The sequence below is a fragment of the Saccopteryx leptura genome, chromosome 4 (assembly GCF_036850995.1).
Source record: "Saccopteryx leptura isolate mSacLep1 chromosome 4, mSacLep1_pri_phased_curated, whole genome shotgun sequence".
In the NCBI taxonomy this organism is placed as follows: domain Eukaryota; kingdom Metazoa; phylum Chordata; class Mammalia; order Chiroptera; family Emballonuridae; genus Saccopteryx; species Saccopteryx leptura.
In genome coordinates, this window is record NC_089506.1 from 18,691,336 (window position 1) to 18,705,519 (window position 14,184).

A 14,184-nucleotide genomic window follows, 5' to 3' on the forward strand; every position below is an offset into this window, starting at 1 on the left:
CACGGAGCTCGCAGCTCCTCCTGGTCCGCGCTGGGGAGACAGCCTGACTGGGGAGAAACGGCCCGCCCGCGCCCCTGGCCAGAGCTGCTTCCCGTTTCACCGTTTCTGGCTATTGGCTCACAAAATTCTTTGAGAAGGGATCATAGATAAGAGTTTTTGTTGATAAACTCATGTAATCCACTTCTATGAGAAGTTATTTCTGAAAGTAGAACAAGTCGCTCCCTCCTCTCTGGAAAACCCAGGAAGGAGTTCCCTGTCTCTGCGATAGCATTCCCAGTGCCTGGAACCGAAGGCCCTTTACAATCTCTCCCTACACCTGCTGCTTCCTTGCCAAGTCCTCTCCGGCTACTGACAATTCTGTGAACACCCTGGGCATTTTTGTATCTCTGTACACTTGTTTACTTTTTTTCCCTGATTAAAATGTCCTCCTTATTTCTCTGACAGACTCCTAAAAAGTTTGTAATTGAAAACATCCAATTCTTCCATTGGATCCTTTGCTCCTCCAAGGAACTACTCCTTTGTAACCCCAGTTTCCCCTCAGTACCCGGAACACATACTGTGGTTGCCTTATCATAGCAACACTGTTTTTGTTTGTTCTCCTCAAGGGGGCGAACTGTGCTTGTAACACTGGAACCAAGTATAGCGACTGGCACACGTTAGGAACTCATTAAATAATTATAAAAAGAAGCAATGAAAAGAAAGGGTCATGGAAGAGCGGGAAAAAAAGAAAGAGGAGAAGAGATAGGGAAGTGAGGGAAAGGGAGAGGAAAGAAGAAAGGGAGTGAGATAGCGAGAGGGTGAGGAAAAGCAGGGGAGGGATGGGGAACTGCAGAATTAGAAAATAAGTCCTCAGCCATCTGAGTGGAATAAACATATAACTATTAATCAAAAGTGAAAAACCCAAATTCAGAATGTGTTAATTCATGAAGTGCAGAACTCAGAAAGCATACAGTTAGTAGCTGATACCTAACCCCAAAAATGTGAGATTGGTTTTATGAAATTTGATTTCAAATTGTCCTTTAGTCAAAGGGATTAATTAGCAACTAATTATAATTTTGTTATTATTAATCTACTTTTATTAGAATCCAAAGTGAAAATCGAGCCATGTCATCATTAAGAGGTGAAGATAAAACACATATCTATCTGATCCTAAATAAGTATTTTTGAGAATCACCCTAACAACTTGTATCCTTGACCATCATGTAAGAACTAACAATGTATGTTCTATGCTAATTACTTTTTAGAATTTGCTGGCAAAATTAGAGTGATGAAAATGGAGATAATAGGGTAAGAAAAAGGAATAAAAAAGGAAAAATTCAAAGATCTATTGCCCTAATATATGTATATCTATAAGTTGTTTTTTAAAATACTTAATATATCAAACCTGCATTGGCTTGTATCGAGAATGAAAAATATGTCAAGTAGAACACCCATTTGGTGAAATGCAAACGATCTTGGTCAATGTGGTATATTTGTCAGGTTGTTGTTTTTTGTTTTTTTTGTTTTTTGTATTCCGTAGCTTTTATTTTCATTGTCTTGGGCTGAGGACTTCATTGTTTCAGATTAATGGAAAAAATCTATTTCTATCAATATAGTTGGTTACTTATGACTTAATTCTGTTAAATTAGCTTTATGTTTTATTGTTTCTTTTAATCTCTCTTTAACCTCCAGCCCCCTGCTCAGTTTTTACCTAATGTATCAAGTTGACACACTTCATAGAGCTTGACTTTCCAGAGTGTGCACTTCTTTATTTAAACGTCTGTCTTTATTTAAATCTTTGTCCAGGCCCTGTAGTGGGTCTGATCACGTTTGCCCAATGATACCAAAGTGTAATGACTTTTTGCTCAATTGTGATCATACTGAAGAAAGGAAAAAAATGAAAAAGAAATGATGTGCTTGTTTTCCTTCTGTGGTTCTTCCCCTTTTTTAATCTCTCAGTAGGCTGGGATGGGAATAGGAAAGACAGAGCCAGCTGGAAGAAAGAAGCTTGACAGGCAATCTGAATTACACGAGGGGAGGGAATTACTTCTAAAACATCTTGCTGCAATTTTCTGCCTGGCCAACACAGACTTCGGTTTAGAAGCATATTTAGGGAACCACATTTTGTTTCCAGCATTTTCAAACAGCTGCCTTCTTCTTTAAAGAAGCCAACCGTTAACAACCAGTTCTGGAAACCGTAATAGCTTGTGACTGTCACTGGAATCACTCTTAGTGGAGCACTGATGGCAGCTTTTAGACAGTTCCCAGGGACCAAACAAAGCATCGTGTTAAGTATGTTTTATAAAGCTTCTGTGGATATCTCTGAACTCAATTTTCTATTCTTTGTGACAATGGTTTGAAACAGTTCTATCAAATTATACTATGAAAAACTTGTTCCACACTAACAAGGTCTCCCTGAGAATTAATTATTTTAACAAAAACCTCATTTTAAAAGTTTTATTTTCGAGTGAACTTGCAGACTCTTTTATTAGAAGCCAGTTATAAGCAGAGTGTTCTTAAACTTTTTTTAGATTTATTCCTTCCTTGATTTATGGTTTTAAAAAATAGCCTACTCATTAAATTCTGATAACAGCTTCTCTGTTATTGTTGTTTTTTCCATCTTAAAATACAGGGGTTAGCAGACCTCATATTGACAGAAGGTTTATCATTCCCAGAATTTCCACTTTGTTTATACCACTCACTACCCCATTAACTTAAAGACAAACAAACAAGCAAATAGTGATTTCAACATGGAATAATTCAGTTCACTGAGAAGATCTTTACCATTCTGAACATAAAAGAATAGAAAAGCATAAAATCCAAGGCAAATTGTCATGTGCCCATGAGAACTCTCTAACTTTATTATGCCGATGCCGGGAGATGTGAGGAGGATGGAAGTTAGGCTGAGTGATTTACATCATCAAATGATAAGCATCTCTTTTTTTCAGTATGCCAACTGCTTCCTCTCCATTCTCATTCATGGGCTACTAACATAGGAAACCTGATGGGTTTGCTTTTCCTCTGTTTAATTTCCCTATCTTTTCCTTGCTGCTGCTGTTAATGACTAGTGAAGAAGAGGTCCTAAGGAACAAACACGTGGCTTGTATAGGTTAGGGGATCTCATCCAACTGCAAAACTAGATCAATAGGCCCTGAATAGCATGGGCTTTCTGGCCTCCCCTTGAGGTCTCAAAACCCCTGGGAGTTGGATTTAAAGCTTCCATCGCCTATTTCTTCAGGCTGGTGGTACAATGAAAGGCGTGGGAAGGAGGTTCCTTTTGGATACAACTTGAGCAGAAAGAGGACCCCCATGGTCTGGCAAGCTGCTCACGGGGGGGGGGGGGGGGAATACTGCGCCTTGTTAATAAGCGCCTGACTTATTAAGTACCCAAAATGAGTGATACATGAATAAATTAATGACTGAGCAGTGAGGAGAAATAGGAATTGTGTTTGGATTAGTTATGTGAACATAAACACACCATTTTACTTACTTGAGTATCGATTTTCTCATCTAAGAAATGATAACAGACATATGAGTTCTGATTATTTAATAGTTACTCTGAGCTTCAAGTGACATGATGAATGTAAAAGCACTTTGTAACCCACCTATTACTATTAGAATGTAAAAAATTATGTACATTTTTTCTTGGGACCTGTTTCCATGGTTTCTAAAGATGCTCTTCTCTTTATAATTCTTTCATTTCTCTCAAGCCCACCCGCCAAGCTGAGTTGGCATGGCCCTTAGCAGAATCATAGGAAAACTCTGGCTAGATCGGTTTGGAACACCTTCACCTGCTCCTAATTTGTACAGGTCTGTCAGGAATGGCCTGATGCACCCATTTATCAGAATTTTGATGCGCATGTCTGGTTTCCCTCTGTTCTGATTACTGAATTCCCCACATTCAGTGGATTCCAAACTCTGGGAAATCTCTAATTTGGGGTCCTTCCCTGGAGCTGGTCTAACTGTGGGTCTTCCCCCCATCTTTGCCCTCAGACCTGATCTACACTTCAGACTTCTTTTTGTATCTACAATCTTGGACCGGCCACCACCTGGGGCACTAGTGCTCATAAATGGGGACTCCGGACCCCGGGTCTCACAGACTTCCTATGACAATCCCACAGCAGAGGGACCTTCAAATTACAGAAGCCATTCCCCTGGGATCTGAAGTGGTTGACTTGGAAAGCTATGGGATTTCTTTTCTTAAAAAAGAAAAGAAAAACTTTTTTTGCATAGGTATCTACAAAGTCAAAACTGCACAATAGTATATATAGAGAAATGTTTACTTTTCATATAAATGTTCACTTACTTTAACAGCAACTCCAAAGAATCAGAACAATCATCAGCTGTGGCATTAGACTAGGTCCTGGTGTCCTCTCTGGGTCGGGAAGTCAAGGAGCCGCCTAATGAGACAATGGTATAAGCTGGGGTAGTAGGAATATATTATTTCCTTTTTGTTTGCTTGTCAATGATGTGTGCATTGTTTGTTTTGGGCTCTTTCTTTTGTAGTGCTTACACTATTCAGGTATTTTTTTATATTTAGTCCTTGAATTCCTATTCCATTGGGAGACTCTGGTAATGCATTGTGTGGTTGTAGGCAGAGTGGGGGGGGGGGTAGGTAAGGAGGTAGAGAAATAGGTGAGGTGAAAACCCAGGTCCTACCTTCTGATCTATCTGCCTCTTTAGAGGTTATGATGGACTTTGTTTTATGGCAGAAAGTTTCTAATATTTAATAAACCAAATATTCGCTTGCTTCTGAGATATCACCAGGGTCCTGTTTTGGGTGATAATCTGTTTTAGTTCACCCTTTTATCACGAAGTGGACTTTTTATCTCCTCACACCCTTCCTAATAATGCATATTGCATGCTTTACAATTAACTTTACAGAATCTATCTTGAAATCATGGTAGAATATATTTTTTTTAAATCTCTAAGTCTTTATTGCATTTCTAGTTATAAAATATTTAAACATATTGTCCTCTTGAAAATTGAGTGATTTATGATTATTATATTTTTCTAAATATCTGCCAAGGTACTTTAAGACTAATAAGTGAACCATAAAAGTTATTTGATTTAATGAGCACTTTCAATGTAACAGAAATTCAGAGGGATAGCTTTCATGCAAAGACAAGGAATATGGAAATTTATGGCATCTCTGATGTGCTGTCTGGGATAATTTTGCATATAGGGATATCATCTACCATGTGGTTTCTAAATGAATGTTTCCATGGAGATTACTGCTTGAATTAACTCCTTTTCATTAGTTTTAAAAGCCCACATCAAAAATCTCATGTCAACATCCTTCACTGCAATGCTCAAGAGATGTTGTCTGTTTCCTTTATGATCTGAAACATACTTCACCCAGAAAATGCAAATCATAAACTCAGTTTTTGGAGAAGATGATATATTATATAATGTTAAAATCCTGAGTTTTAAGACATAATTATTTTGCAATGATATTTTTCCTATAAGAAAAACCAATAGAGGAAATTTCAACTGGTAGGGGAAATCCAAGATAATGGCTTAAAAATGTGATGTGAAAGAAAAATCAGAGTCCAGGAATATTCAAAACTGTGGGAATATTTGTAGTATTAAATTTAAAAAGTAATATTGGTTACTCATGCATCCAGTGGAAGACCTCCAGGTCATAGTAGGTGAACAGCAAACAGAGTTACTGATAGAAGCCTAACACTTGCCATTACTAGGAAGTCAAAACTTCATTGACAAATATGAGTACTTTCTGGCCAGAATTCTAAATTCCCTGACACTTAGTTCTTTGTTCACACTGGTCTCACCATAACACGTTACTGTATAAAATAATTGTGTGTCTCTTGGTTGCTAGTGTCTGGTAGCTAAATACGACTAAAAAAAATTATAAAATTATACAAGATAAGTTGATTCCATTATAAATACAAAATTATTAGCTCCCAAAACTACTTACTATAATTCTTCAGGAAACTGAATCTTATACTGCCTGCTATGACAATTAATAAACTTTCTATTGATATAATTGCCTCTAACAGGGCTACCTACCATCTTGGGCTGCCACCATGTCTTGCCAGGGCCATAGCCTCCTAATTGGTCTTTCCAATTGTCATCTTGCTCCTCTCAAATAAACTCTTCATAAACATCTAGAGTGAGGTTTATTTTTAAATTTTTATTAAAATATACATGCACAGAAGTCCACATATCATAAGTGAGTCACTTTATAAATTTTTATGAACTGCAAACACCCACGTAGTCATTACCCGGTCAAGAGAGAATGTTGCTGGCATGCGAGCTTGCCTCTTCCTCTTGTCCAGTTACCAGCCAGCCCCCAAGAGCAAATGCTTTCATGACATCCACCAGCATAGTTAGTCCTGTCTGATTTTATGCTTTATATAAATGGACTCATAGAAAATATATCCTTTGTTGACTGTTATTTTCATTGAGAATTATGATTGTGAAATTAATCCACATTGTTTTTGTTGTTGTTGTTTTAGTGAGAGAGATAGGGAGAGCAGAGAGAAGAACAGACAGGGACAGAAAGACAGGAAGGGAGAGAGATGAGAAGCATCAATTCTTCATTGTGGCACGTTAGTTGTCCACTGAGTGCTTTCTTATATGTGCTTTGATGGGGGTCGGGGGAGGTGAAGAGACTTCAGCTGAGCCAGTGAACCCTTGTTCAAGCCAGCGACCTTGGGCTCAAGCCAGTGACCATGGGGTCATGTCTATAATCCCGTGCTCAAGCTGGTGAGCTCCAGGTTTCAAACCTGGGTCCTCTGCATCCCAGGCTGATGCTGTATCCACTGCACCACCACCTGGTCAAGCAACACGTTGTTGTATAGTCTTTTCCTGTGTTATCTTGTCCAAAAGGCTATGCCTAATACCACCGCAATTCCTTCACTTGTCTTCCCTGGTGCCACTCTCTTTCTTCTGCTCACAGCTTTACAGTCAAAATGAGTATCTGACAGTTAGTTAAACACCACACTCTTCATCTTTTCTTAGGGTCCTGGAAAATGCTTTTCTCTACCAGCATGTTTTCTCTTATGCTAGTGCCTTCATGTAGTCAACAGACATACCTGTCTCTCAGGAATCATCTCAAATATCACTTCCTCAATAAAGCATTTCTTAACACACTTATAGGTTTCTCTTCCCATCAGTGAATCAGAAAAACTAGAGTTGTTCTAGAAATATGCATTTTTAATAGTTACTCAGTTATTCCTTATATATTCTGATGTTTGAGGGTCTATGTGGGAGTGCTTGGATAGGATAAAGCATATTCAGATTAAAAGGGTATGGTTACTAATATTGGCATGGAGAAAAATAAGATAACTTCTTTGGAGAAGAAAGAAGCATATGTACTTTCTGGACTCTATCCTGTGATTTCTTCTTATTTTTTACTAATGAACAGTGAATCATGAGGAATCTGACATGAGGTTTAGCAACAGACACAGTCTGTTTAGGATGATCAAAAAATATAAAATATGCTGGAAAAAAACACTACCTTAAAATTAATGAGAAAACTCTGCATTAATAAGTCTTGCTCTGACAGTCTTACAGGGTCATTATTAGAATCAAATGTTAAAAAATAGTGTGAATAAACTTTGTAAACTACAAATGAAAAGATCAGCCATAGAAGGATAGACTATAAATATCTAACTTCTCTTGAGATTATGAAAGAGCTCAGATTGCAAAACAACCAAACTGTCTGAAATCTAAGGAAAAACAGGCACCTTCAAGAAGAGCAAGCACCCTCCTTTGTAGACTCTTCTCCGTGGACTCACTAAAGTACTCGCTGAAAGACTGGGGGCAGAGAGAGACTCAAGAAAGTTTCCCCTCTGGTGTGTGTTGGAGGGGTAAAGTGGCTTCGTGTGTGTGTGTGTGTGTGTGTATTTTTCTGAAGTTGGAAACAGGGAGGCAGTCAGACAGACTCCCGCATGTGCCTGACCAGAATCCACCCAGCACGCCCACCAGGGGGCGATGCTCTGCCCACCTGGGGCATCGCTCTGTTGCGACCAGAGCCACTCCAGCTCCTGAGGCAGAGGCCATGGAGCCATCCCCAGCACCCAGACCATCTTTGCTCCAATGGAGCCCCGGCTGCGGGAGGGGAAGAGAGAGACAGAGAGGAAGGAGAGGGGGAGGGGTAGAGAAGCAGATGGGCACTTCTCCTGTGTGCCCTGGCCGGGAATCGAACCCGGGACTTCCGCACGCCAGGCCGACGCTCTACCACTGAGCTAACTGGCCAGGGCTGAAGTAGTTTCTGTAGGAAAGATATGAGGTCTGATTGGACACTTCCATCTGACCCATTGCTCAGCAGCAGAGCTACTTATTCTAGATCAGTTCACCAACTGGCTGGGCTCTGGGTGATGAAGAATTTTAGCATTATCTGTGATATAATAAAAAGTATATTTATTCTTTGTTTCTGGTTCATGGCATAGAACTTCAAAAATCTTTGAAATTTCCTGAGTGATAGAATTATGTCTTCTGTTATTCATAAGTAGCCCTTCATAGCCATGCCTGAGTTTATGCTAATGTGACTCATGGATAGCTTCAGGATAGGGGTAGACATCAGAAAAGCAAACCGCGTTATTAAAGAGAAGTTTCAGTCCCACTTCTCTCCAAGTAGGGGGAGGAACCAGATATTGAGCTTAATCTCTAGCGGGTATTGATTTAATCAATCATGCCTAAGTAATAAAGCTCCCCTATACAACTGTAGACATCAAGGCTCAGTGCAACTTCCAGGTAGCTGAACACGTTGCTGTATTGGGAGGGAGATGTGCCTGGGTTCCACAAGGACAGGGCATGGAAGCTCTGTGTCTACCCCTCTTACCAGACCCTCTGGGTTTCTTTCACTTGGCTGATCCTGGGTTGTAATCTCTACAATAAAATCATAAGGATAAGCTTAGCTCTTTCAGCGTGCTCTGTGCCAGTCAGACAGAAGTGTAGGGAACTGGGTGCTATTAATGAAATGTGTTTCCCTCTACCACCTCCACCAGCCCTGCTACCATGAGTCACATTCATATGTCAAAGCCCTACTCCTAGTGTGATGGTATTTAGAAATGAGTGCTTTGGGAGATAACTAGGCTTAGATGTGGTCATGAGGGTGGGGCCCTCGTAATGGGGTTAGTGTCATTGTGGGAAGAGACACCAGAGAGTTTGTGTGCTCCTTCTTTCTGTCCCTGTCTCTCCCTGCACCATGTGAGCTCATGGCAAGAAGGCAACAATTCACAAGCCAGGAAGAGGGCTCTCCCCAGCCCAGCCACACAATCAGTTGGCATGTTATCTTGAACTTTCCAGCCTCCAGAACTGTGAAAAATAGATTTCTATTGTTTGAACTACTCAATCGATTTTATTTTGTTCTGGCAGCCTGAATAGATGAGGACTCCTGGGGACCCCACTTGCAGCTGGTGTCTGAAGTAGAGACAGTCCTGTGAAGTCCTTGTGATTGGGCTTTCAGCTATTTCTGGGTAGTTAGTATCAATTTAATTTAACTAAAGGACATCCAGCTGATGTCAGAGAATTGGTGTTGGAATATAACATCAAAGGTGCAAAAATCTTAAATTTTCTAATATTTCTGAACCAAAAAACAATACCATCAGGAACATTTGGTCTCTGAACTTCCTAACCCCTTAAAGTATAAATATACATAACATTCATACTGCTTTTAGTTCCATTGTCTGAATCTTCAGCTATATCCCTAGCACTTAGGACAATGCTGGCACATAGTAGCTGCTCAGTAAATACTTGTGAAATGAATAAATCAACAGCCTTTTTCCAGAAAACAAGCATCAGTGAGTGACATCACAGGTTTTCAAAGTACTTTTTTTTTTAGAAATTTTTCTAAAACAGATTATAAATACTTGCTAGTTAGGTTTAACTGAGATGTAATATGGGGTCTTTTTAGTTCATTAAATCTAGATAAGATTGCCTCAAACACCAATTTCACAGTACGGTAAAGCTCTAAACTCCTTTTCCTCCAAATGGTGTCAGTGTAGAAAGTATTTTCATGGTTCCCTACAATTTCTGTCTCACATTTGATAGCCACCCTTTCTGTTTTATCTTGCGCTGACCCCCACACAAAGCTTAGTCCTGTTGGTCAGTATCCACACACACGTGCACCAAGCATGTTGTGGGGTCGAGGTCAGAGGGGGTCACAGAGGCTGGGCTTCGCCTTTTGCCAATGAGGACAATTTTCAAAAGATGTAATTATGTATTTCTTGATGCAATGCTATGAAAGTAATTCTTTCATAATTATATATAAAATTTCACATGAAAAGATATTCTGATGGTGCCTTTTTGGGTTTAAGCAGGACAATTAGCACATTTGGTTTTTTATTATAAAAACAGACAATTAACAAAGCAAAGTTAGACGGAGGAAATGCCCAAATATTTTTAAGAATTTTTCTCTGAAGGGATTGTCTTGGAGCCTTTTTCCTTTGCTTCTTTTCTTCTTCTTTTTATTAAATTTTATTTTTAAGTACAGCATAGTATTAGAAAACACGATTGATTGACTGACATATTTTATTTGAAGTATGACAACTAAACCGTGTATAGGTCTTTACTGCAAACCAGAGGCAAACTTTTATAATACTCATTTTAATAAAACAGATCAGATTCCCCAGAAGCAATTCTTTCCTGGACTAAAAAAAGGCTCAAGAAAAAAGTGATCTTCAGAGCTACTTAGAGAATCTAAGCATTGAAAGAATAGGCCATTGATAATCTCTGGTTTGGTTCCACAAAAATGTCACCACCATAACACCTTTACAAAGCCACTGAAAAATAGTTTACTATTCGGGGATCTGCCTCTATCTTACTATATTATTGACAGATGTGAAGCTACTTTCTTCAATGTGGGAAGACTAAATACAATATAATGTAAGAGTGTGTATATGTGCACTGCCACATTAGATATTAGAGGCAGATATTAAATATCCACAGACATAAGTATGATTGCAATAAGAACTACGTAAAAAACTTGGAGTACAAATTTTTATTTATATATTTTCAGACTATAAATTTACAGACAAATGAAAAGAATACTTAGAACATAAAATATATGAAAGAATATTTTTGCAAGCATTGTGCACATAAATATATACGTACATTTTATTTTTCTAAAATAAAAGAAGACAGTGAAGGTCAATTACATTTTTTAAGTTTTTAAACTAATTTTTACCAAGGAAGAAATTACTCTTTAAAATAATTTTATTTTAGAAAAGTTTTATATTTCCCTAAGGATTGGGTTTGCTCTTTCTCTCCCAAATTGAGAACTTTATAACAAATTAGGTTTTCCTTTGTGTAATAATTTTTGAGGAAGCACAGAGCCAAGTTTAAAATGATGTTGAATCTCATGGCTGCCATTGGCATCCCCATATTCCTAAGTTCTGATTTTCTATTTAGATTGCATTATTACTTGTTTGTATCGTTTATTATAAGCCATTTGAAAAAAACTTTGCAATATAGAATTAAAACATATAAATAACATCTTTGAACAACTGAAAAAGCTGTAATTCTTTGAATATGTATTTATGTAGATATAAAACAAAATGAACTTTCAGTCATTCAAATAATATTTATTAAGCATTTATTTTAGAAATGACCCAATGAATAATATAATTATTAATAAGAGAAAATCTGTCCTAGAAATCTACCCCTTCTCCTTACCTTTATCATATAATCTAGAAGCATTTAAACTAGCAAATGATATTATTTTTCTTCAATTTATTACTATGTCTGAAAATCTTACATGATTTTCACAAAATACTCTTTTATATATTTCATATTATGAATATAGTTCTCATCTGTGCATAAATTTAGAGTCTGAAAGCCTACATAAACAGAATTTACCTTGAAGTTTTCTATATTGCTCTTACTGAATTCATACTTACTTCTCTAATTATACAACATCTACTTCTACTCTAGCAAGGACAGGAGTTACATTTGCCTTGTTCACTATGAATTTTTATATTTTTTTAGAGCAAAAGTTAGTAAACATTTGTTTGTATAGGGTTAGATGATAAACATTTTAGGCTTTGCGGGCTATAAGGTCTTTGTCACAATAATGCAACTTGGGTGTTCCAGTGTGAAAATAGCCACAATTCAACTCTAAGGATATACTGTAAATGAATTGGTGGGACACTATGCCAATAAAATTTAACGTACATGTGCTAGTACATGGCAAGCAATAGTTTGCTGACCTCTGCTATAGAGTGAAGTAGACATTCAATATTTTTAAAAATAAATGTATAGGAATCAAATTTAACAGGAAAAGATCTGGAGAAAGAATATATTTCACATTATACAATCCTAATGGTGGAACAATTTTTTCTGACTGCATATTTTTCTTGAGTAGAAAAAATATTAAATATTCCAAAATATATTAAAACCAAAATTAATATGCTCATCGTTGGTTAACTCTGGCTGGTAGTATAATGTAAAGAAATATTATTTCAGCTATTTGCACTGTAATTTCAGTGGGTTGCCATTTTTTTCCCCTAAATAAAAAAAAAAATCAATTTTTGAATTATTAACTATTTTCAAATTTCAAAATTTTGATTAATTTTGGCTTCTAATTATTCCCTCAAGCTATAAACATCACATTTAAAACTAGATTTGGCAAGCTTTTAACAAATGGTATTTCTTTAACAAACTATCTTTTCTCTCCCAATGTATTCATCTAAAACAAAATCTATAGTTGCAAACCTATAGAAAAACATATACTAAAACTAACATTGTGATCCCAATAATTTAACCCAAAACAGCACGTGGACATTTTGTGAGAAAGTATTGTTTGGCCTTGTTTATCAATGTCATTCATTCAATGATTATCTTTTTTCTACTATATTCAGAGATAATTATAGTAGACCAATAACAAATAGAAAACTTACATATACTGATAGAGTGGGGCAAAAGTAGGCTTACAGTCCATATAAAAAATGATACAATAATAACACAAGAATAAAAACTGTTTCTTCGACTCACAACTGTAAACATTTAGCCTGTATGACACTTTACTATGTATGAAAAGTGTCATCAAATCAAGAAATCACTATCATTGAATGAATTTAAACTGTGGAATACCTTGAAGTACTGGCTGTACTATCGAGCTGTATTTTCAAAGCGAAAGCAATAGATTGTCTGAAAGCATGGGCAAGGACATTTCAGACACGGCATAGTGGGTAATGGATGTATGGTAGGACAGGCCTTAATTGTCCACTAAATTTTGCTAAGTTAGGCCTAGCCTAAATAAAGAAGTATTAAATAAATACTTCCAAGTCATTTAGCTCTTAAAAATAAGGCTAATTTGTCCTCAGACACACAGCTTTCCAATAATTCGCCTAAAAGTAATTTCTGTTCCCACTCACACCGAGTCCAGCATACTATTGATTTTGAAAGCTTTGCAATTTCTGTTTGTTTGTTTTTTTCTGTCTACCGTCTCTTTCATGCTCTGGTTTGGAACTTATCTCACCTGCTGGGCATACTGCTACTGGAAACATTTAATCTGAACTGCATCCATTTTCCATCTAGTCCTCAAAGAAGATGACAATATTTTTCTTTTTATCTCTGGTTTATTTATTTATTTATTGGAGAAAAAAAGTTAACACATTGCCGAAGGAATTAAGTTAAATCAAATTATGTTGAGATAGCAGAACAGATCTTGATGAGGGGACTACCACGTTGCTGGCTTAGTATGCTTTGTGGTCTGTCTGCACACATTGTTTCCTTTGGGAACTGGCCTGTTAGACTGAACAAGCTAAAGAAAAAAATTAAGTTTTTGGAGCCTAAAACAGCATTTAAATTGAAAAAAATAAATTTTACGGAATTAAAGAATAATTGTGTAAAACAGTAAAAAGAGTCAGAAAATAAAGTTGAATACCTCAGCCTAAAGGTACCCCTAAAGTGGGTACCTCAGCCTATTTGTTTCATCTAGTGCCTTGGATTACTAATTCATAAAATGGAAATAGTAATTTCTCTTTTTCAAGATTCTTGGGCTAAATGAGATATACCTAGTTCCGGTAACATAAATTTATTTATTTTGCTATTTTTACGAATAGAGAAACATATCAGAAAACTGTCTCATCTAATCTCTGAAGGTCGTGGCTTCATAAGCAACAGTAAAAAAGAATCACTTAAAATGATTTCATATAAAATAAAACAGATTGAAAAAATACCTTTGTAGACAATACAAAAGTAAATGCATTTTTCCTGTTTTTTGAGTCGTTCGCT